Here is a 25963-nt window from a genome sequence, read left to right as displayed (position 1 = left end):
GTTCCCATGAAAAGAGAGGGTTCTGCTATGTGGTCCTCACCTGAGACTCAAGCCTCAGTTGTTTATATCATGTATGTGACCATATTGTGGTTGATATTTGCTGACTTGTTCAAGGGATATGAAGATGAATGAGACATCTCTTCAGCCAGAGGGAACACTTGAGCTCTTCTACTGATTATATAATTGTATTTGTTAGTAGATTCTGGAATAGCCCTCTATTCTGCATGGATTTTCTTCCATTTTGACAACTTTTTTTAACTTTAGCAATGCCCCTTGGGTATCTTTCTCTTTCAGCACATGAAGATTAACCTCACTCTTTTTTTTTTTTTTAGCTTTTTGAGATTTCTATACCATATAATTCACCCATTTAAAGTGTACAATTCAATGACTTTTAGTTTCACCAATCACAGATACGTGTAACCATCACCACAGTCTGTTTTAGAATACTTTTGTTACTTCAAAAAGAAACCCTGTCCCATTTTGTAAGAGCTAACTTTCCCTGCCACCCCAATCTTAAACAGATACCTATGTATTTTCTGTCTCTATAGATTTCCCTATTTTGGACTTTCATATGAATGGGATCATATAATACATGGACTTTTGCTTCTTCCATTAAGCATAATGTTTTCAAGGTTGATTCAAGTTGTAGCATTTATCAATACTTCAGTCCTTTTTATGGCTACCTAGTACATTGTATGAAATGCATATTTTGTTTTTCTATACGCCTGTTGATGAACATTTGGATTATTTCCACGTTTTGGCTGTTATGGATAATGCTGCTGTAAACATTCACGGACAGGACTTTGTGTTGACATCTTTTCATTTCTCTTGGTATGTATCTAGGAATGGAATTTCTAGGTCATACAGTAACTCCATGTTTAATCATTTGGGAAATTGTCAGTCTGTTTTCCAAAATGGTTGCACCATTTTACATTCCCACCAGCAGGGGCAGAGTAATGAGGGTTCCTATTTCTCCACAATTTTGTTAACACTTGTTTTTATCTGACTTTTTTTATTCTGCTCTTCTTACAGGATGTCAAGTGGAATCTCATTGTGGTTTTAACTTCCGTTTCCCTGATGGCTAATGACACTAAGCATATTTTCATGTATTTATTGGTCATTTGCACATCTTCCTGGGAGAAATGTCTATTCTTATCTTTTGTCCATCTTTTAATAGGGTTGTTTATCTTTTTATTATTGAATTGCGAGAGTTTATCTGATATCTTTGGGTAACCATTATCCAGCCTTTGCCAGGGCCCAGTACTGAGGCTTTTTTTTTTTTCTTGCAGTGCTGTTGTCCTACAACCTTATTTGCAGTTAATAATGTGTGAATGACTGCAAAATCTGTAATATTATCTCAGCCTGCTTCATAAGAAGTTCTGTAGACTTTTGATATGCATGAAGGATCTATACTGAGATCTTCTCGTATCCTAAGTTTCTATTTGCAGAAATGTTTAATTCTCTTGACTCCTTCCCAAATCACATTTCAGCATGAAGGATTACATTTGTTGGACATATCATCAGCCCAGAAGTTAATTGCCTATCAATAACTTGTTATTCAGCACTAGATGAAAAAAATGTACACTGGTCATTTACATCTTTTATTAATTGCTTCATTTTTTTAAGATTTTATTTATTTCAGAGAGAAAACATGAGTGGTGGCAGGGAGGAGCAGTGGGAGAGGGACAAGCAGACTCCCCACGGAGCAGGGAGCCTGACACAGGTCTTGGTCCCAGGATCCTGGGATCATGATCTGAGCTGAAGGCAGATGCTTAACAGACTGAGCCATCCAGGTGCCCCCTAATTGCTTTAAATTATATAAAGCATATATGGTAGGTTCATTTATGTCATATATTAGATTGAAGAATGAATTATCAAAGTATTTTCTTATGGCTATCATTGTAACATTCTTAGACCTCTTAATGTTACTTTATTTTCAACACAGCACTGGCAGTTGACTTTATTTTTGTGGCCACTTTTTACTGACAAACACACACACACACACACACACACACACACAATAACAAAAATTACCTTGTATCTGCACATTGAAGATTATAGAATCAAAAAGCTCCATGGAATTATGGATGTCAGCTGATCGAGTTTACTCCCTCACTCTTGCCCATTAAGTGATTTGCATGTGTACAGCCGTCTTCAAGTCTGTACAATTCAAATGTTTCAATTGGAAAAATTACTAATCACTTCATATCATGGGCCTTTGAATTTTCTCTAAAACAGTCAAAATTATGGATGTTAAAATCTATTCACCCTAAAGATCCCTGAATAAAAGTCTAGAAATAGTGAGCAATAACACTGCCTTACTTTTCATCATTCAGAGACATTTAGTAAGTGGAGCTTTTCCAGGAACGAATGAGTAAGGGTCTCAAGATCAAGAGAAATATTTGAAGGATCTGGGATGAGATGATGCAAAGTGATTTGATAACTCTCTTCAAGTAACAAAAGTACTTCCATATGGAAAAAAATGATTATAGCATGTTAGTTTAACCACAGAAAGTAGACCTGGGACAAATGAATAAAACTTTTAGAGAATTCAGTTCAAAGAAGTGCTTTCTAAGAATGAGAACTGAACATTCTTGGAATGGGATCTCATAATAGGCAGTAAATTCTATAAACTCAGACATGTTCAAGTCAAGACGTTGGTCAATCCCTTCATCAGATAATGGTGGTGGTGCTGATGAAGTGCAAGATTTGATATCCTTCCAGGTTTTGCTCATACTGCAGATTCTATTCTGAGTTCATACATGCTATAAAACATTTAGAGCTTAATTTAATAATTACCAGAGGGCTGAATGTTATTCTTTTGTAATGATGTTAAAATATTACTGTATAAGAAATATTAGAATTTGTAATCTAATCTTCTGGACCTTTACGACTTGGGGATGTTATTGGAGGTGGGGGAAGGGGACAGTCCTGCTATTTGGTATTCTAGAGAAGTAAAATTGAGCTATAATTGTCTTAAAGTGCTTCTGTAAAGTATAATTTCTCATGATGTTCATCATATAATTAAGCAGACTTTTACAAAGTGTGCACTGTTAGTGGTATCAATAAATGAAATGGTATTCTAGTCTGACACAGTGTTGCCCACAAATACATACTACAAAATTCCAAACTCTTTTAAAATGTGATAAATACAATTCACTAATCATCTTATAAAAATATAAAATTTTCATTCAAATTATGCTTTTATACATAAGATAATTCCTCTCTTATTTTACTTGCCTTGTACCAAATGTACAGATGACTACATTACTAAAAAATATCGGAAGACTGGTCTCTCTCTCTCTCTTTTCTTTTTCTTTTTTTTTTTTTTTGTCTCAGAGTTTTAGTATACACAGAGTGAACAATTTAAAAATAGTGATCTTTAAAAAGTTTTTCTTAGAATGCAATGATTATGACCCTAGGAACAGACCATATATACTATATTGGTACTTCCAAGAATATAAATACTAGATTTCCAGAAAACTAAGCCCTCTTATTGATCTATCTACAAATTATGTGTGACACTGTGAAGAAGAGAGAAAAGAAGATGAATTTTTATATTCAAATTCTTGGTACAACACTTAAGTAACTGTAGGAACTCAGGTCACATGACATCTCTGAGCTTCAGTTTCCTAAACTCTAATATGGATAAAATAGTACTCACCATATGGGTTGCTATAATTATCAGATTTTATATAGAATATAAGAATAAGAATAATACATAAGAATATAATTCTTAGAGTGCTAGACAAAATTGTACAAGCTTGATCATTGCTGTAATTGTATTAGCTGTTAGAATTACTATTAATATTATCATTACCTGTTTGTTTGTCTATTTTTCAGTAGGTTCCATGCCCAGTACGGAGCCCAAAACAGGACTTGAACTCTTGACCCTGAGAGCTAGACCTGGGCTGAGATCAACAGCTGGACACCTAATGGACTGAGTCACCCAGGTACCCCACTATTAACATCACTTTTTTCCCACTCTCCCCAGTTTTTATTTTTGAGTCTCCCCATTCTTTTAATTTAAATTCAATTTAATTAACATATACTGTATTATAAGTTACAGTGGTAGAGTTCTGTGATTCATCAGTTGCATGTAACTCTCAGTGCTCATTACTTCAAGTGCCCTCCTTAATGGCCATCCCCATTTCCCCACCCACCTCTCCTCCAGCAACCCTCAGTTTGTTTCCTATAGTTAAGAGTTTCTTATGGTTTGTCTCCCTCTCTGTTTTTATCTTACTTTTCTTTCATTTCCCTATGTTCATCTGTTTTGTTTCTTAGATTCCACATATGAGTGAAATCATGTGATATTTGTCTTTCTTTGACCATCTTATTTCAGTAGTATAATACCCTTTGTTCCATCCACATTGTAAATGGCGAGATTTCATTCTTTTTGAAGGCTGAGTAATATTCCATTGTGTGTGTGTGTGTGTGTGTGTGTGTGTGTGTATCATAGACATTTTAACAATATTTGTTCTTCCAATCCATGAGCATAGAACGTTTTTCGATTTCTTAGTGTCTTCTTCAATTTTTTCACAAGATTTCTACACTTTTCAGAGTACAGATCCTTTATCTCTTTGGATAGGTTTATTCCTAGGTATCTTTTTGGTACAATTGTAAATGGGATCGATTCCTTGATTTCTCTTTCTTCTGCCTCATTGTTAGAGTACAGAAATGCAACCGACTTCCGTGCATTGATTTTATATTCTGTGACTTCACTGAATTCCTGTATCAGTTCTAGCAATTTTCAGTTGGAGTCTTTTGGGTTTTCTATATAGAGAATCATGTCATCTGTGAAGAGTGAAACTTTGACTTCTTTGATTATTTGAATACCTTTTATTTCTTTTTGTTGTCTGATTGCTGTGACTTAGACTTCTAGTACTATGTTGAACAACAGTGGTGAGAGTGGACATCCCTGTTGTATTCCTGACCGTAGGGGAAAAGCCCTCAGTTTTTCCCATTAAGGAAGATTATCATTGTGGGTTTTTCGTATATAGCTTCTATGATATTAAAGTTTGCTCCCTCTATCCCTGTACAACGGAGAGTTTTTATTAAGCAAGGATGCTGTATTTTGTCAAATGCTTTTTCTGCATCTATTGAGAGGATCATAGGGTTCTTGTCCTTTCTTTTGTTAATGTCTAGTATCTCATTGATTGATTTGCAGGTGTTGAACCACCCCTGCAGCCCAGGAATAAATCCCACATGGTCGTGGTGAATAATCTTTTTACTGTACTGTTGGATCCTATTGGCTAATAATCTTGGTGATAATTTTTGCATCCCCGTTCATCGAGGATATTAGTTTTCTGTAATTCTTTTTTGTGGGGTCTTTGTCTGGTTTTGGGATCAAGGTAACTCTGGCTTCATAGAATGACTTTGGAAGTTTTCCTTATCATTACTTTCTACAGAATCTTTGCAATGGGAACTGATTGCCTCTATCAGCTCTATCAACTACCCAGCCTCAGTCACTTCACCTCCAAGACATTTAAGATATCAGAGAAAATCCCACATTGGTTATCCCATTTCTTTATCCTACAAATAGGATTATTGAAAATTAATTTTGATAAAACCAAAAATAATAGCCTAGCTACTCAATGCCAGCTCTTGAAAGTTAACACCAATATGGAAAGGAGTAAAATATCTCCAAGTCTATATTTCTTATAGAAACTTAGCAACTCTCTTACCCTAAATCCTGGTATCAGTTAGCTCTTAGCTAAAAGAAAGTTCAAATTTCTAATATACAAGAAATAATACTACATTATTTTCAAAGCTGTATTTTCACTAATGAAGAAATTAATATATAAAATTACTAAGTTTTGTATGTATAAGGTATTATTTGGTCCTTATTCTTAAGAATCTCATAAACTATTATGAAGAAAAACACAAACATAATTCTATTTATGTCACTGAAAGAAGAATTATCACATTTTTTAAAAAATGATTTCAAGTTTAGCTATGCCAGGTAAATGTTTTAAATTTAACTTACTCTTTTCCTTCTATTTCTTTTTTTTAATGCTTCCTATCCTCCAACTAACCCTTCCTTTTTTTTCCTTTTCTTTTAGTTAAACTTCTTTCTTACAGTTATTTACTGGAGTCTCTATTGTTTTATAATGCCTTCTCCCTACTATCTCATCTACATTTCAAAGAGGAAGTGAGTTAGTTATGTTGCAACAAACTAAGACATCACCTTTGGCAGAGTTTTTACACCAGGCACATCTATAGCCCCATTCACTATTGCCTTTGGGAGCCTATTTCTGACCCAATGGTGCCTGAATGATGGGATTGGTATGACACAAAGCATAGCAACTTATAGCTGCATTTTCCCTAGCGGCATCATGGATGTGGTCAGTATCTGGTACACCTAGTCCAGACTAGATCCCATTATTGTAGGCTTCAAATCCTCTTTTGTATTGATCCAGGCTCTGTTACCTCTTCTCTGGCACATCTTCCTTGTACACGGTGCCAGTGTACACAAAATACTAAATATATCTAGGGAAAAAAATTGACAAAACTACGGAAATTCATTAAAAGTAAAAAGTAGAAAGTAAATAATAAAAAGTAGAATTGTTACAAATTTGTCATTGTCAATATGTAATGGACTCTCAAATGCTTTGACAGTCTTTAATGCCAGCATCCTCACTGAAATTAGTACAACTTTTCCATAATGTTCTTTAAATCCTCTGACACACTCTCACACAGATGTTTCTAACATGCTACCTCTCCAATGAATCTGTTGAGTCCATACGTGTACTCTCCCTTCTGTCTAAACTCGGAAGTCCCTTCTATCCAAGAATAACACCTCTCTCCATCTGTGCTTTATCCCCATTCTTGCTCACATCCTTTGAATTTCCCTCCATTAATTATTCTCATGCTACTTGTATTTCTGCTTCTTCGCTTCAACTGGCTCCTGACCTTTAATTCAATTCATGCCTGATCTCTCCTATTTTGTGTCTCTCCTTTCGTACATAGAAAAAATTATCAAAAGTGTAGACTCATTGCTGTTATTTTTCTACCACTCCTGTATTACAAAAACTCATTATGTTGCATCCATACCCACTATCCCACATTTCATTGTACATTTTCTTCAAGTTCTCATACTCTTTGGCCTCTACAGCATTTATCAGTCATCAGGGCTCTTTCAATTTTCTCCCCAGAATTTTTCCCTTTTAGCTTCTTTAGTCAGTTTTTTTCCAGAGTCCAGTGGACATTCTTCATCCTTCAATTCATCACTGAAATGTCATTTCTCATGTTCTCCTCTCAGCCACTGGCTTATGTTCCTTCTCCTGGTTGATTTTCTTTGCTCTTATTATCAAGTGTATAATCATATTGATACACTTATCTCTAGATAAGACTTACCCAAAGTCCAGATATGAATATCCATTTCTGTCAGTCAGCTCTCTTTGGATTTCCCACATGAAACCCAAAACTCAGCAAATTTAAAATGTCTTTTTCCACCACACCCCTAAGTCTGCTTTTTCAGATTTTAACATTATCTTGGGCACTTAACTAAAAATCCATAATCCATACTTCCACAACTCCCAGTATGGTCTATTTCCTATTCCCTCCAGAGAAATCTGTTAACTCTTGGGAACATAAATTTTAGACTTCTGCTCTTTTGAAATCTTAAATAAATCCAAGAAATTGTCAATTCTACCAAAGAAAAAAACAAAAGTGAAGTGACTGATTGAAAGCTGAGGAGATTCGTTGGATCAAATGAAAGAATTGAATAAAATAAAAACCTGTAAGATCATTTAAGTAGTATTAAAAATAGTAAAAAATAGAATTGACATGGCCCTTCTAAAATTGACAATGTAATATGCATGCTCTTGGAGCTTTTCCACAATATAAAGCATTTTAAAAAGTTCTCAGAGTGGAAAAGTTACTAAAAGACAAAATAGAAGAAAAACTTTCTTGTTCTAAATAGAGACATTGAGAGGGCTACCTGAACCTACAAAAATTAATTAAAAGAACAAAGAAAGCCACAACTAGGCTTATACATTTTCTTTAATTTTAAAGATAAATATATACTTCTACTAGGGTTCAAGTAGAAAAACAATTAGGAAAAATTTAATGAAAAATACTGGGGGTTATATCATTATTTTTTATAACATGTAAAGGTAGATAATAGCAAGGCAGCTAATAATAATATTTACTTAAATAACAAAAATTTGTTGATTACTTACATTCCAGAACTATGTTGCACATTTATAGGCATCATTTCATTTAATCCTCAAAACAACTATAAGACAGATGTTATCAATTAGTCGCATTCTACAGATGAACATACCGAGGCTTTAGAGGGGTTAGGAAATATGTCAATTGTCACAAAACTATGGAAAGCAGAGCAGGGACTGGAATAGTCTGTCTGATGTCAGATTGTAATACCAACCGCCACATGGTGGTTTTCAAGATGTGGTCCGCAAACCAAACTCATCAGAATTATATGTACTCCTACCAGGAATCTGCATTTTAAGGAAATATTCCTGGTGATCCTTAATGTGCTATACATTATGCTATACTTCTCATTTATAGGGAGATAAAAAGATATGCCAAGTGCTGTCATGAGTAAAGGCACAGTGAAGACATTATATAGAACCTCTATGTAAAGACTCAAAAAGTAAACAACCTAATGCACTTTTCATGAAAAATGGACTTGATGACATATTTTAGTCACCAGAAGCATGAATCAAATAAAGAACCCAAGACTGAGGAAGTTGAAAGATTGGTAGTTATGCTGCTAGCATGTGCTCTGTGGGTAAGTTACTTAACCTCTCTGTCTTTAGGTTTCTCATTTGCAAAATTGGAGTAATCAAGGTTCCTACATCATAGGGTCGCCGTGAGGTTTCAGTAAGATCACTCAAATATGCCTAGCAAAGTAATGGACATTCTAGAAATAAAAGCTTTATTTTACAGACTTTCAAGCTGTGAGAGAAGGTATTCCAAAAGAATCCATATTTCAAGGAGGTGTGGTTATTGAAAGAATAGTCGTCTATGCAGAGAGGGGTTAGCGTGATGAACCAGAATTCACATCAGGCCTGGAATTTAGAGAGGGGTGTTTGCATTGAGCTGAGCAATTGCTACTCAAATTTCTCTCAACAAATGTGTCTCCTGGGAAAAAGAAAAGCTGAATCTTCACTTGCATAGTGGTCTTGCTGATTCCCCAAGAAAGCACCTTCACGAAGTAATCCCTCTAAAAGATTTCTCTTCTGATTTCACAGAAGATAGCTTTATCCGTACGGCATCCGGAGGACTGAACGTCTCTGACATGGAGGCCGTGATACGCAGCAGCAGCAGGAAAAGCTAATAGGAACCCAGAGTCCATCTTCAAAGAGAAGCCAGTGGAGATAAAGAGTAGATTACCGATTCCAGAGTACATGTCCGATACTGCCTAGGGACTTCCTAAGTAGAGGTCAAGGTCCTACTGTTATACAGGTAGGGGTTAATGAGCTAGCAAATTAGGATATTAATATTAATGGAGCATCCTTAGTACCCACAGGCTAATGAAGTCTGGGGTCATTTGGGTTATATTAACATCAAACAAAGTGGAATTTTAGGCCAAAGGCTTTTGCCAGGATAAAATGAGCAATTTTATTGATTAAAGAAGATAAAATCTGTAGTTATTACCTGAGGTAAATAACATATATCAAAAATATAAAGCTAAACACTACTAAAAATTTAAGGAGCAACTGAAAACAGTAAGAATGTTCCTCCATCTTTCATGGATGAAGCAAGAAAAAAAAATTTTAATCATTTTAGAGAATCTGAATAATATAATTAATGAGCTCATACATTAGAGGTATATACATAAGTGTGTGTATTGATTATACGTACACCAAAATGCTTTTCCTTTTAGGAAATGCTGGTACTTAAAAAAATAAAATAAAATAAATACCAGCAAAGGAGAAATTCTCCAAAGTAGAAAAGATACAGGCCATATTCTGTTAGGAAATGAATTGCATATAAAATTAATAACAAAAGGATTAAGCATTTCCTAACCACTTGGAAATAAAGCCTATCAGAAAGTGACAGCAGTGAAAAGATGATGTATTAAAATCCAAAGAGAAACATATGCACTAGTAAGAAAATATCCTTAAAGGTTTTTAGTATTTAGATAATTAAGAAAGAAAATATCCAGTCTACTTCATATATTAAGAAGGGAATAATAAAATAAAAACATTGAAAGAGAAAGCAATTAGTAGTGCTAAAAAATTAATGATTTAGAACAAATAGAAGAGAACAATGGATGAAAACAATCCTGGAATATGTTCTTTGAAAACGACAAAAGCTGAACAGCTGAAACAGGTTTCCCTGATCTTGGGTCTGCCGTTTACCAGCTCTGTGATCCAAGTTCTTTAATCTTCCTGAGTTCCCTTCCCCAACCTGTACATGGGCCTAATAATACCATTGGTGGCTTTGTAAATCTCCCCCCCCCCCACCCAGTGCAAAAGTCATTAGTGTCCTGTGAGTCAGGTAGAAGGTGTTTTGCTGGTTTTGTGGTATTTGGCAAGTTATTTGGGGAATCTACCAATCGCCTTCCCTGTTACAGTGGAGCCTGGTCGGTGTGCGTGTCTGGAAGGATGGGGAGTGGCGGTGTCCACGCCAGGTTTTTATAACCCCCTCTCCCCCAAGCCAGCACTTCCCCAAACCAGAGTTTTTGTAAAGCGCACATTGCTGACTACACACGGGGCCAGGTCCCAATCCCCTCTTTGTAAAGCATGCCAAGAACAGAGCAGGAGGTTGGGGGCTGAACGCAGGAACTTTGTTTATTTTCTCCTTGCGATTTTAATTTCCATCTTTGTATGAATGCCAGATTGAATTTTTAGGTCCAGCTCTCTCCCCTTTCTTCTTTTACTGCTACTTCCATGAAAAAATGTTTTTTTCCCCGAAAGGCTTTAGGCATATATAGCCACATGAGCTCCATGCTATACTTTATTTGGTTGAATATAGTGCAAGATGGTAGAAGAGGTAAATTAACAAACACTGGGAGAACACCGTAGCGGGATCCCATAATTTTTAATGCGGCTTTTCATCTTTCCTTCCATTACTATAATGGAAATTCCTTTAGAGATGTTAGTTTAGTGTATTTAGATTATGTCATTTAGGAGTTTGAAGATAGTTCCAGTTTCACTTAAACTTAGAGCAGTGTTTATAAAATTTCTGTGGGCCTTAAAGAAACAGCTGATGCATTTCCAGGACAGCAATTTGGAAGTCAAAGGAAACCAAACTCCTCACACCGTTTAAATAGATGATTCTCCCGATGGACAGATGGACTAGTGAAAAGACAGCCAGGTTGGTGCATTTTTTTTTAAAACTCCAATAGTCAAAAATAGTAGTTGTTTGGATCACAGAGTGTGTCTAAAACAAATAATTGATTTAACCCCTTTAAATCCTTCTTGAAACAATAAACAAAGGGTCTTCCTCGTATCCTGGTAGGAAGTAAATTTCTTCTTGAGAGCAAGTTAGTCTTTTGTGAGGAACAAGAACTTTTTAAGGTCCCGAGGATACCATTTAGCAAATTATTGTAGCTGTTTCCTTAGTGATACCCGAGGGCCCAGAAAGATTTAATGAGCCTTCGAAAGTGCCAAAGTTACTTTTAGGGAGTAACTTATAACTGGAGGAATTTAGCTAACTACACTGGAAAGTTTCTTTGGATGGTTTTGTAGATCAAGGGCAGATAAAAAAGGATGGTTTCTAAGTAGAGAAAAGACTTCTCCGTGAGATAAGCTTTATTTTATCCTATCAGGTAGTACAGCTAAGAATATTATATCTTAGATACAATACATTTCGTAAAATGCCTTTGATTGAACTGCTTATTGTTTGCCTATATTTATTCCATTGTCTTAAGATCAATAAGAATATAAATACCTTCTTTCAGGGTTGCAGAGCTGCTTTGGGATCTAATATGTTAGTTTCTGTTAAGAGTGTGTAAGTCAGAATAAGGTAGTTTGGGTCATGTTATTCATATACCACTGTGCTTTGGCTTTGACACCTGCTTCTACCATCAAAGGTGAATCTAAATTACAAACAGTGTCTTTTAGATTACAAGTATATTGGGAAATAGAACTTTCTCTCTCCTTATTTCCAACATTTTGAAATAGAGTTTAAGTAACTTGGAATAATTCTCAGTACTGCAGGCAAAAAATGGCAAGTGTTTTAAACTGAGGGTCGGTACTGAAATGCTGTGCCTATTTGGGATTACAATGAAGTCACTGACATTATTTATAAATGTAGTATAATGTATATTTCATATATATATATAAATAAATACAGGTAAATACAAATATTTCTATATAAAGATTATACACATTTGTCTATTTTACACATTTGTATTTTTTTTGAGGATATATATATATATATATATATCCTCAAAAGAAAGAATGCCTTAAGGTCATTTTAATTAAATTATAGAGCAGATATTTAAGATTTTTTGGCCTCAGTAGCATCAAGCATTTTGAAATAAAATTTGACTTGGTTATTCCACAATCTTTGTTTCTTCATGGTTCTAACTACATCTTAGGAACTTTTTTTAAATTTACATTGCAGAAAGGTGCTAGTTATTAAAGTTTCCCTTTTCAGACAGGATAATCTTAGAATCAGATATTAGAGGTTACTACAATGCCTCAGTGATTACTTTGCCATGCCAGTCTTCCCAGACACTTCATCCTCCTTCAGCGAACAAAAATGCAATATTAAGAGAATGAAAATGTTGTTTATTATCCCCTTTGCTTCCCTTTGGATTCCAATTCCTCATGTTTTTCTTTTGGGTTATACAATTCATGGAAGTAAGGGACTAAACGCAGTCATGAGGAGTGCAAGGCACTGTGTGACCTTGATGGAACTCGTACCCATTTGGCAACTTGGGGCTGACTTAGTCCAAGCTCTTGGTTTATCTCGATCAGAGCCCAGGGTATGAAGCTTTTGTATGATGCCAATTAGAATCTGTGACCAAGGGTGCCTGGGTGGCTCAGTCAGTTAAGCGTCTATCTTCAGCTTGGGTCATGATCCCGAGGTCCTGAGATTAAGTCCCACATCTGGTTCCCTGCGCAGGAGGGAGTCTCCTTCTCCCTGTGCCCCTCCCCCTGCTTGTGCGCTCTCTCTCTCTCTCTCTCTCTCTCACACACACACACAAGTGAATAAATAAAGTCTTAAAAAAAAAAGATCTGTGACCAAATAGAATTGGACCAACAAGCTCATTTTTCTGTTAAAACTGTTTTGAGCACTAATCTCCAGGGACAAAAGCAAGCATCCGAAGGCTACTGTATAGTTTCCTCAGAAGGTGAATTTAAAAACATTCTCCGAGGGTTACAACTGTTAATTTTTAAATCCCTTTTGCTTTTCTCTTGAAATTAATCTGGTGGATTCCAAATTTTATTGCACTTAGAATCACTTGGGAACTTTAAAATCCTGATACCCAGATTGCATCCCAAAGCAATTAAGCCAGAATGTCTGGAAGTGGAAGCTAGGCATTAGTGTTTTTAAAGAACTTTTTTGTCATCCCAACTGAAACTCTGTAGCTATTAAACAATAACTCCCTCTTACCTCTTCCCAGATCCCTGGTACCACCATTCTGCTTTCTGTCTCTATGAATTTGACTACTCTGTGTTCCTCCTATAAGTGAAATCATATAATATTTACCCTTTCGTGTCTGGTTTATTTCACTTAGCATAATGGCCTCAGGTTGTCCATGCTGTAGTATGTGTCAGAATTTTTATCCCTTTTAAAGCTAAATAACATTCCATTGTATGTATATACTGCATTTTGTTTACTCGTCCATCCATCAATGGGCATTTGGTTTGTACATTTTCACTACAGTGAATAATGCTGCTATGAATGTGAGGGTACACATATCTGTTTCAGTTTTTGCTTTCAATTCTCTTGGGTATGTGCCTTCAAGAGGAATTACTAGCCCATATCTTAAATCTATGTTTAATTTTTGGAGGAGCCACCATATTGTTTTCAGTAGCAGCTATACTGTTTTACAGCCTCCCTCCACCCCCACAGCAGTACACGATGGTTCCAATTTCTTCACCTCCTCACCAACATTGTTTTGGTTATACCAACCACATGGGTATAAAGTGGTATAATTGCTTTTTGACAGTCGCTACACTTATCCCTTCCTTTTTTTCCAGGCCATCACCACTTTGGGTTTTAATTCTTCCCTTACACAGCTTAGAAGATTATTACTCAAAGTGTGGTCTATGCAACTCCAGAATAAACATCATCCGGGAGCTTGTTAGAAATGAGGACTTGAAGTCACCACTCCAGATTTACTAAATCAACATCTGCCTGTTAACAAGAAGTTCGGGTGACTCGTACACACCTGAAAGTTTAAGAAGCACATTACAGGTCACTTCAGTTACTCCTGACATCATCTTCAAGACTTTTCCACCTTTGCCTTTCTACTGAACTCACACAATCCAGGAAACTTCTGTTTATCCAAGCATCTGCACTGCTAAAGAATATTCTATCTACAAAACCACACAACCTGGAGGATTGTTGCTGTGGCATAGCCATGACTTCAACCACACAGGGATCCTCATCACCTCGTTTTAAGTGTCCTTTGCACATTGCAGGTCACATTACTGAAGAAAGCAGTTCTCATTTGCAATGCTGTCTTCTCGACCTTTCTCAGCCCACGTCACTCTTTTCTGGAAGAACTGGCATTCTTGCTTTCAGACCCAAAGTTTCTCAGTTTATTGCCGTCTTATCTGCTAACACTCAACCACCTTCTCCTCCAGCAATAGGGAAGGAAACATTCATGGTCTTTTCACCTGTGCCCATGAATCTCCACTCTTCCTGTCTCTCCTTCAACCACATCATCAACCACTGTTTGCTCTTCAGAGGCTTTTCCATAAATATCACTCACTTCGAATCCTAACTATTGATTTCAGCCTCAAGGCTCATTTTTTAAAAATGACTTCAGATAGCCTGTAAACAAATGATTTTGTCCTTCTGGAATTCAGCTACACTCACCTCCAGTCATCTGAATTGACACCTAACTGTCACTCTTTCTAAGAATTTACTGTTGACCATGCTTTTTATTCTCAAGTCAATTTATGGCTTCCTTTTCTGAGCCCCCATAATAACAGTGCATGACTCTATTATAGCACTTACCAAGATGCATTGTCCTTGTTCTCAGGCCTGCCTCCAAAATAGAGATAATAAGCAAACCGAAAACAAGTATTCCTAGCAACTAACCCCATTTCCTGCATATGGGAGATGCTCCATAACGCTTACTGAATGGCTGAATCAAGGAAGTCAGATTCTCCAGTGTTCTGACATTCTGGCCCCTGGTCAGCACGGGTAGTAGCAATTTTCTGTCTTCACCAGCCTTGTCCCCTAACTGCTTCTGACATCTTGCAACCTGCAATGCACCTGTATAATCAGAGGGTATGTTTTCTAGGGACAGAGAATAATTGTATAAGCTTTAACTTCCTGAAACCATGGTTTTCCGTCATGTACATTAGCTTCAAATTTATTTTCCATTAAATGAGAAAGAAAAGTCTACTTTATTTGTAATTTTAATTGGCACGTCAAATATTTTGGGATTTTACAACTACTAAGTAGAATTGGTTCTCTACTCTGAATTTGAAGCAATTTCTTCAGCATTTCCAAGACCAGTATTTCTCAGCCCTTAATATGCAACAAGATTACCTGGGGATCTTGTTAAAATACAAATTTGGATTTAAATTCTGCTTCTGTAGAATGGGGTTGGGCATGAGATTCTGTTTTTCTAACATGTTTTCAAGTGGTACCAATCTGGCCTGGGGACCACAATTTGGCTAGCAACATCTAAGACCATCAGCTTTCTAAAATCTCCAGTTTCTATTGTGTAAATTAAATCATTTCATGGTTAAACAAAGGATGTTATATCTTATATCAATAATGGCTATTTAAAAAGAAAAAGCAATTATCAAATTGATAGTTGCTTCTTTTTCTGATAAATTAGAATGCATCACAAGTTAGAAGGCATTGGCAAAAGAATACCAGAGAGAATATTTTTGTTTGTTTTAATACTAAAAGCAATTTCAAACTATGATAGATTAGTTTGGAGTGATTTATGACTTAAGACTTGAAGCAGTAGCATACAACTTTAAGAAGAGGAGAGCCACATCATGGGACACAGAACAAGGTCTTACTTTATATTTGGCAGCTTGAGTTAAAATGTAAAGGATGGCTGTAGAGTTGCTTATCTCATTGGGCATGATGCATGAGCACCTATTTGAAACAGCCTAGAGCAGGGGACAGGATGAAGTATAGAAGCATGTATTAGCTCTTCCCCAGCACTTTTCAAGAGTACTGTCTATGACTTCCCCATTGGCCATACTGAAGGTGCCCTTGGTATTGAGCAGTGCAGTGGCCTTGAAGTTGAACAAGGCTACAAGGGCTGGCTCACGAAGCGTAGCGAGGTAAACTGGTCCTGATTTTAAGCAGCACTATAGTTAACAATCCTGGAAATGGGAGCCCATTGATATTTATTCAGCTGAGCAGGGGAGGATCTTACAGGGAGATCGGGATTCCCCCTAAGTCAGCAGTTCTCCATCCTGACTGCACAGAAGAATCACCAGGGCTACAATGAAGGCACTGCCCTGCCAGGGCCCGCCCTCACAGGTCCTGATGTAACCGGCCTGTGGTAAGGCACAGGCACTGGTAATTTTAAGTTCCCCAGGTGGTGCTAATGTGCAGCATGGATGGGACCCACAGCTTTAAGTGTTCCCAGGATAAAAACCCTCCCTCCCAGATGTGACAGAACATCTCTCTCTAGAGCTGGACCCCTTGATTACAATTTGCAGGCTTAGACTGATTTCTCTCTCTAGGACAGTGGTTGTCAAACTTCAGTGGGCATCACAGTCACCTAGGGGGCTTGCTAAAACTGTTGGTTCACAACATCAGGAGCTTCCCAAGTGTAATCTGAAACCAGCCCCTGTACAGGGAAGGCAGGAAGAGACGGAAGAAGGAGGCAGACCACTCCAAGTTGGTGGGTGATGGGTTTCATAAGCAGGGAAACTTGACTTCCAAGGCTTCTCTCGGGTGACTATAAAATGAGCAAATCTCTGTACACCTGCTTGCCAAATCTGAAAAGTTCATGTACAGGCCTCAACTGGGTTTGGTCACATACACTGTCCAGATGGTCTCAATGCCACATCACTATCTCAAGGCTATGTTCTTGGGGCACCTTCTGGGAGCTGGGAAGGCAAGCAGAATACACATCCCAAATACAGGGGAAAGAGTGAGGAGCTTCCAATCTCCTGGGTCATCTTATGGGTCAACCTGTGGTCTCTTCCTCTCAATGACCTCCTCCAATAAAACACAGATTGTTGGGGCCTTTTCCCCAGAGTTTCCAGTGTGGTGGGTCTGGGTGGGGCTGAAATTTGCATTTCTAATGAGCTCCCTGGTGGTGCTGTTGCAACTGGTCTGAAGACCCAGGAAGAGGCCTGATTATTGTGTCTTAACTCAGCATGAAAACCTCCTCATTGTTATTCCCAAATCTTACTGATCCTGTGTGCTAATTTAGTTGCCCAGCTTTCTGTTGGTTTCTCTTTTTTCTTTACTTGGAAGTCCAAATATGGAACTTTCTAATTTGGAATCAGAAAACTTGAGCATCCCGAAGATGCTAAGCAACAGGTGAAGATTAGTCCTCCACTGATGGTGGTGTTGAGGATGGGGTGGAGGAAAACAGCGAGTAAGCGTGGTGACAGAGACATTGGAGGAGATGTACACTAGGCAAGAGCAGCCGCACCGGGATGGAGGGAAGGAAACAATTCATAAAGTATCAAGGACATTGTTTGACACGTTTGATTGACTGATGATTGTGTGCGAAGTTGAGGGGGAAGACAGAATCAAGAATAGTTCTTTGCAATCCATGATTTATCAGCAAAATTTATCATCACTACCAAACTTAAAACTTATCATAATTAGTTATGACTCTATTTTAGAGTTTAATCCTTGTCACTAAATGGTCTGACATGGAAGTAATAGGTGTTCCTTACAAGTTTTACAGAAGGAGTCAAGATGATGGTATAATGTATCTAAATTTGATCCTGTTCCCCTTTTATCTTTTTATAAAGAATCAGCTAAAAGCACAGATGGTTATCTAAGATTACTCAGTGTTTTTCACCAGGAACTGTTATCGTGTTCTAGTAAGTTAGATTTCTTGGGGAAGTAGATTAATTCTTCCACGACACAAAAGAACTTCTATGTAGCTGAAAGTAGGAACCTATCAGACCTCAGAGGAAAAAAGCTCAGAATTTCAGCAGGACGCACCAGAAGACTATGAAGATTTTTCAGGACAGTGTGATTTCTCATTTTTAGCACTCCCTTCTAGCAAAATTTTAGATTGTCTCATTCTACTTCTTAGAAATGAACCCAGTAAAATGGCAAATATGCTTAGTGAGCCAAAGAAAACATTTGAAGCTGAATTTTATGTCTTTGATTTTTTTCTTTGTTCTAATTGCTAAACAACTTCTTTGTTTTTAAAAATGAGATTGACATTAAATTAATAGAATGATCTAATAGAGTCCCCTTGGCTTACAGTTCAGAGAATGCTAAGAAATAAATACTCAGTATTATAACTAAATTTTCACATGGCATGATTCACTGCAATTTCCTTTGCATTTTCTGGCTAGAAAAACAATACAGAACCAATAACAACCAACAAGGAGGTGTCAAGGAAAACAGGAGCTATGAAGTGAAGTGTGTAAGGTTTTTATGGGACTACCTGGAAATCAAATTTGTTTGTTTAACTCAGAAGAGGTAATCTGATCTGGTGTTCCCAAAATTCCTTAAAATATTCATCTAGAAAACAGAAGATGTACTCTGGCTTCTTGAAACACTTTCTGTCTTATAAGGCTACATCTCCTCCAAACTATGATCCAGGATAAAGCTACATGAGAGCAAAAGGAATAACAGTTGGTGGAAATATAACAAGATAAAGTGTACGAGACAGAAATATCTACTATAAAATCCCAGATGTGCAGAAGTGATTTGTAATTTCAGCAGTCATTGTTACATCTTGAATTTTAATCTCTCATCTTTCCTTCCAGAATTACAAATTACAGAATGTGGTAAAAACATTTTAATATTAGCAAAATTCATGTTCTTTTATTTTTTTTTTTAAAGATTTTATTTATTTATTCGACAGAGATAGAGACAGCCAGTGAGAGAGGGAACACAAGCAGGGGGAGTGGGAGAGGAAGAAGCAGGCTCACAGCGGAGGAGCCTGATGTGGGGCTCGATCCCATAACGCGGGGATCACGCCCTGAGCCGAAGGCAGACACTTAACCGCTGTGCCACCCAGGCGCCCCTCATGTTCTTTTATTTTAAGTACATGCTAAGTGAGAGGATATTAAAAAGAGAAAGGAAAATTTCCATATAGGCCTTTTCATTTTTCCTCTGAATTAGTTGAAACTATTTTTAAGGTCATTCCATAATATTTGAAAATTCATGGGGGAAAAAAAGGAGAGAAGGAAATAAGCCATAAGAGACTCTTAATGATAGAGAACAAACTGAGGGTTGATGAAGGGAGGTGGGTGGGGGATAGGCTAGGTGGGGGTTGGGTATTAAGGAGGGCACTTGTGATGAGTATTGGATGTCCTATGTAAGTGATGAATCACTAACATCTACTCTAGAAACCAATATTGCATTGTATACTAACTTCCTAAAATTTAAATTAAAAAAAAATTTAAAAATTAAAAAAAAAGAAATTCAGTTATCAATATAAAAAATATGTATGGATTTTGAGCCAAGGCTTCTCTAGTTTAAAATATGTTACATAGGGTCACCTAGGTGGTTCAATCGGTTGAGTCTGCCTCCGGCTCAGGTCATGATCCCAGGGTTCTGGGACTGAGCCCCACTTCGGGCTCCCAACTTATTGGGGAGCCTGCTTCTCCCTCTCCCTCTGCCTGCTTCGCCGCCTGCTTGTGCTCTCCATCTCTCTCTCTCTCTCAAATAAATAAAATGTTTAAAAATAAAATGTGTTATGTATGTGGTGCTATCAGAGATGTCCATAATAAACAACACATTCCATCTACAGAGCAATCTCACTGAAAGAATTCTAAACTTTTGCAGAAAAATCTAACATATAAAAAATAAGCTTCAAATGACTTTACCTGGGGAAGGTTAAACATTCATCCAGCTTTTCTTTGCACAGAGAATGTGAAGCATACAGTGGGGAATAAGCTGATATTAGCAGGCAAAGGAGTGGTCTTATAAGTTTCACCATCAATAAGGGCATAATGACCATAAAGATGTGCGTCCAAGTAAACCTTGCATTACAGTAAGGCTAGTGTACTCATTCTGCAGTTCTAAAATGGCAAGTTTTGGGGCTCCTGGGTGGCTCAGTCTGTTGAATGTCCGACTCTTGATTTCAGCTCAGATCATGATATCAGGGTCTTGAGATCCAGCCCTCCCTCCCCCCCCCCGCCCCGCGTCAGGCTCTGTGCTTAGTGGGGAGTCTGCTGGAAAGTCTCACGCTCTCTCTCTCTTAAAAAAAAAAGCCAGCTCATAAAATGGAAACATTTTGCTTTGTACCTGAACATTGCAAGCTCTGGCATTGCTTGGAAGTCTTGAAAGAACCTCTGTGATAGAATTACTATAAAATGCATCAATGCAAATCAGAGATCATTCCATCTTGTCATTTAGAATAATTTAATTGATAATTCTCTTCAGCAAACAGGTTTTAAGAAAACCTAATATCTCAGAGCAATAATGATAGACTTGCCAGAGTACAGAATTAGGCCTGAATCTTTCCAGGTGGGTGTATGATATACTAAGTACAGATGTTCCTCCAGGCAAAAAGAATGGACACAGCTGGAGGACGGGAGAAAAATCATGATATTGATTCAAATCTAGAAGGATAATGGAGGTTGAACATCCAAGTGTGCTCTGAAGCAAGGAAATCCCTGCGAAATAATAATGATGGTTCATCAGAAGATATTTAAATATTTGGGGTAGGAAAGTAGAAAACTGGTCATTACCTGATTTATAAGTTTCCTTTAACATGAGCTTCCCCAGAAGCAATAAAATGAACTATTCTATAGAATAATAGTGAGTCTGCTTCATACTGGACACATCACAAATTGCCCCATCACCCGTTCTTAGCATTCTTGCTTCTGACTATGAGCAACATGTTGCTGGTCCTCACATTCTTTAGTATAATGCCTCCCTTAACATTTTCTTTCAGATTTCATTCATTTCTTATAATAACACTGTAATAATTCTTCCACAGCTGAAGGTCACTTCAGTTGCATTTCTGCTGAGTGTTTTTATTCCCACGTTTCACTGGATTTCATAGGTCCGCCAGGACCAAGCATTACCGACTCTGCAGCGTGTCCTGTTACCTGTAAAATTAGCCAAGGAGGTGTCAGCTGATGGGTGATATGATGATGACGATTATAACTAACTTCATATTTATATACATTCTATACGTCTTTGTGTCATCACACACAGTTGTTACAATAGTATTGACTATATTCCTTATGCTGTACTTTTTCTCTTACGACTTAATTTTATGACTGGAAGTGTGTTCCTCTTCATCCCCTCCCTCTGTTTCACCCATTAGTATTTTTAACTTCTTGTGACATTCCTATCTCTTACCTCTTCTGAACTTTATGAAAATCCCACAATGTGGACCAGGTATCTATCCTTATCTCCATCTTCTCTTAAATGTGAATATTGACGTTTTTGGAGTTTCAATGTTTCACGTTGAGTTAGTGGTACACTTGGAAATAGGCTCAATGTAGAAGAAATTGAAAATTAAGGAAATTTTCCAGATGTGAAAGGTGTTCATAAATTCACACACTCTTCTGAATTCTCTAGATTTTTGTGTGAGATTTGTATATATGTGTTGGGGCAAGGATGTTGGACTGGAATTATTGAGCTGCCTCGAGTCATATGCCATGGACTGTGTGTAATTTTTTCAGGTTCCCAAAGGTCTGCACCACCATAGAGTAAAATACTCAGGGGAAGAGCACCTGGGTGCCTCAGTAGGTTAAGCGTCTGCCTTCAGCTCAGGTCATGATGCCAGGGGCTCAGCGTGAAGGATGCTTCTACCTCTCCTTCTGCCTGCCACTCCCCCTGCTTATGCTATCTCTCTTTTTCTCTCTCTGTCAAGTAAAAAAAATAAAATATTTTTTTAAAAATGCTCAAAAGAGTGGAAATGGAAATCTCACAGCTTGGAACTATTAAGAAAAAAAGAAAGTGGAGTAGAAACAACTTTAAAATATTTTAGATACATTTTAAGGGCATTTTAACATAATCTGCCAAAAAAAAAAGAAGTCAAGTGTAAACCTTAAACTCTTAGTAGAGAATAATTTTGAAAATAAAACCATAAGATACTCTGCCCCTTTGTACACAGTATTCTGAGGTATTAAAACTAGATACTCGCTGCTCTGTTAAGATGGATTTTTTTTTTTTTACAACTAACTCAAAAGCTGTAGGATTAGAGTTATTGCTCTTTAGATACTAAATAATGAACGTCCCAGCAGGGCAGTTTTGTGAGTTACATATGATGGCATAACCATACATCAAAGCAATTCAAGTTAAGAAACACATATTACTTCCTGCGACAGAACATTCTCTTAAGATTCTAGATAAAGAACGTTCTCTTAAGGAAGGAATAAAAGCTAACTTGACTTTGAGCAATGGTGAAAATTTTCTTGTGAGGATTTAAACATGCCCTCGATCCTATACCTTTCTTTCTCTCTTAAGGCCTTTGATTTTCCTTCCTTATAATTTTAATGTCTCTGAGAGCCTGTGTATACATCTTAAGCTCCTCGACTTCTTTATGTAAGGAGTTTGCTCAGGGTGTTTTTTATTAATAGATGCAATAAATATCAGAATGGTCATGTAGTGAAAAACACAGCATTTCTCACTATCAGAAGGGTTTGGGACAGAGGAATTGTGGAAAGAGTAAGAAAAAGACAACCTAGTCGGGCACTTAGGATTTGTTTCTTAGGCTAAATTGAGGGAAAATATTTTCCTCTATGCAAACAGTAAGCTTATCTGAGAAAGTGACCATTCCGGGTAACAAACTTACTGCTAAGGATTTGCTAGAGAGAAAAACCATTCCAACAATGGCTTCATTTAATGACTGAATAGCATTGGGAAATGGGAATAGGATGTCACTGACCATAAAATATGCTAATTGATTTATTTTTAGGAGTAGTGTTAGGGTCCTATTTAATGAGCAAGGTATTACGCACTTGTAAAGTCCCAGTAACTGTGTTAACTTACTATTTAAGTTGTTAAAAATCATAATTCAGTGGATGGTTTTCAGGGTCAGTACACTGTGAGTGACATCACAACACGTCAGGGCCTCACTCCCCTCTTCCACGTTCTGCAGCTGCTTCTGACAGAAGGAATAATGAAATCCCACTTTCTTTATTTCTTTGCACCTCACACCCTAGTGGCCAGACCAAAAAGGTGAATACCCTAGCACCCCAGGGGGACCTGAGAACCTGTGACAAAGGACAGGGGTGCTGCCTGGCCCGCAGGACAGCACTATCAGATTCAACTAATATTTACTATGTCACAGGCACATATTTACCCCCAGCAACATGTGAGAAAAGCTTTCCTATTATCTGTTCACATGAGGGGACAGGCTAAGAGAGAGAGTTAAGTGACCCAGAACTCTGGTTTTGGAACCCGTAGGGTCACAGCTGATCACACCCATTTAAAGATAAGAGTGAAAGCATAGAGAAGTGTTAAAGAGCAGATCATCAATACATGGGAGTAAGAAACACGTTGGCAATTCTAAACCCTTTTGCTTTGTCTTCTGATGCTAAGAAAACAGATAATTAGTGTGTGTAAACCCTGTTTTCTAAATTTCTTAGTGTAACTGACCTCAGCTTTGGTCTGACTAGATACAAAGTACTCCACTCAAATGGCAAATGTTGGTAAGGGAACAGATGGATGGATATAGAGGGAGGGCTCATCGTTGAAAATTCTTTCTATATCCCCTTTCTACATTTTGGTAAAACTGCCTGTGAACTCACAATTGTACCTATCTTTGAAATGATTCAGGGTTTTCTGTTTGCTGCATATAAGCAGGGCCAAAAGCTTTAATGTCTGACTCAATTTTCTGCAGTCTATTCATGAACGCCCGACAGGACTACAATAAATTATAAAGCCTTCAGGTTCATGTGAACGCGTGCATCTTAGGGTACCTTTTCTTACAGGCAAAACCCATGGTAGGTCTGTATTGAAGTACATTCTCTGTAATGTGTTTCCGTTGAAAGGAAAAGAACAGCTTGCATGAGATGTAAGACTGTATATAATGATTGGCACAGATATCTTATATTGGTGAATTATATTCATTACGTGGTGCGTACGTACGTCATGTGGCTCGGTGCCGCGGTGGATTATTAGATGCTTTCTTGTCAAACTATTCACATTCACAACGTTTATTTCTGACCCTGTTTCATGAACATTCTCTACCTTCGGTCAGACCTTCAAAAATTGTTGTCTTTAAAAAAGTTAATTTAGAATACTTCTGGCCATAAACTTTAAATATTTCCCCCCAAAACTATCTGAGAAGCAAACGTGGTTTTAATTTTCTATAACTATTTATCTTTCAGTTGTGCAAAGTATTTCCTGTGGGTAGTTTATACGCCTGTCCAGGTGAAGGGGGTTGCCAGCGTCAGGTCAAAAAATAAACTTTAAAAAGGCTCTCCAAAAGTCGGGTTTGGAAACTATGCATTTGACCTTCAGTGACAGAGCTTATGCCTTGCAAATTGATTAATACAGATACAATATCAAATCATTTTTCATACAATTTTTTAATGTTTGTTAAGTGCTGGAGCAGTATGTAAACAGAGTATTTGGCATTTTTATTAGGCTGCGGAACTCAGCCATTTCCTTTGCAACAACATCTCATAAACTATTTTGACAGTCTAATAAACTATAAAAAGCTGTGGTAAAAACTGGCTCTGAATGTTATAACCGTACAAAATGGAAAGAGCAAGAGAAAACATCTATCACCGGGATTATTATCACTGTTGCCATGGCAACCTGGTTGCAATGGCAATATCTCCACGGTTCTGCTGTTTGTTATCATCTTTCTTGATTTTACATCATTGAAATTGTAGTAATTACACTGTGCCTGATGAAAAATGTATGCTGTCATGGCAACTAAGTCAAATATTCTTAATCATTTCACCTCTTCAATCTAAAATGTAATTGTTTGTCAGTAAAATAGGTTATACAGAAGGCTTCTATGGACTTATGATTGCCTTAAGTGTTTTGCAAAAAATACTGCTTTTAGGCTCAAGACCCTAAGCTAAACTAATAGCCTGATATGGTAAACAATGACTCATTATAATAAGTAAGCAGCATTAATTGTAGAGTGACTTCTCCAGTGTGGTAAAATTATAAACCACGGTGACTTTAATATAGTACTTACAGTCAAGACACAAGAGAATATTTTCAACCATCCTAATATCTTCAGTAAATTATTTGAATCAGATACTATGTTCATTTTGTTGTGCCCCACTTATGTTTTATGAGTCAACGTCTTCTGATGAATATACTTTAGAGTATTTTCTTCACACTATGTGTAATTAAGGCACAAAGAAAGAATCCTTTTTGCAAATATGAAAAAAAAATTAATAGGATATAAAAAGAATGCCTTTCTAACTAGAGCAGTCAGTTATAAGTCCATCGGCTATTCCCTAACCTAATATGTTTCATGCAGTGTTTTCAAAGGAACATGATTGTTTTTGTCATATCTACCTATGTATCTGAGCAATATGCATGTCCTATTAGACTAAAAGAATCAATATGTAAAATTGTGCTGTAAAATGCCAAATTTATCCTCCTCAGTGGGAACCCTTAAATAAACTACAAAATTTCAACAGTAACATGGAAACTATGAAACAGTTTTATAATTACCTATTCTATTTCCTCAGAAGGATGGAAATTTTGCTTGAGTATGAAGAGAAAATTGAGACTAAGAAATCTTTTGTTT

Source organism: Ursus americanus, chromosome 9 (genome assembly GCF_024610735.1).
Source record: "Ursus americanus isolate L20-20 chromosome 9, mUrsAme1.1.p, whole genome shotgun sequence".
Taxonomy (NCBI): domain Eukaryota; kingdom Metazoa; phylum Chordata; class Mammalia; order Carnivora; family Ursidae; genus Ursus; species Ursus americanus.
Note: the sequence above shows the minus strand (reverse complement) of the source record.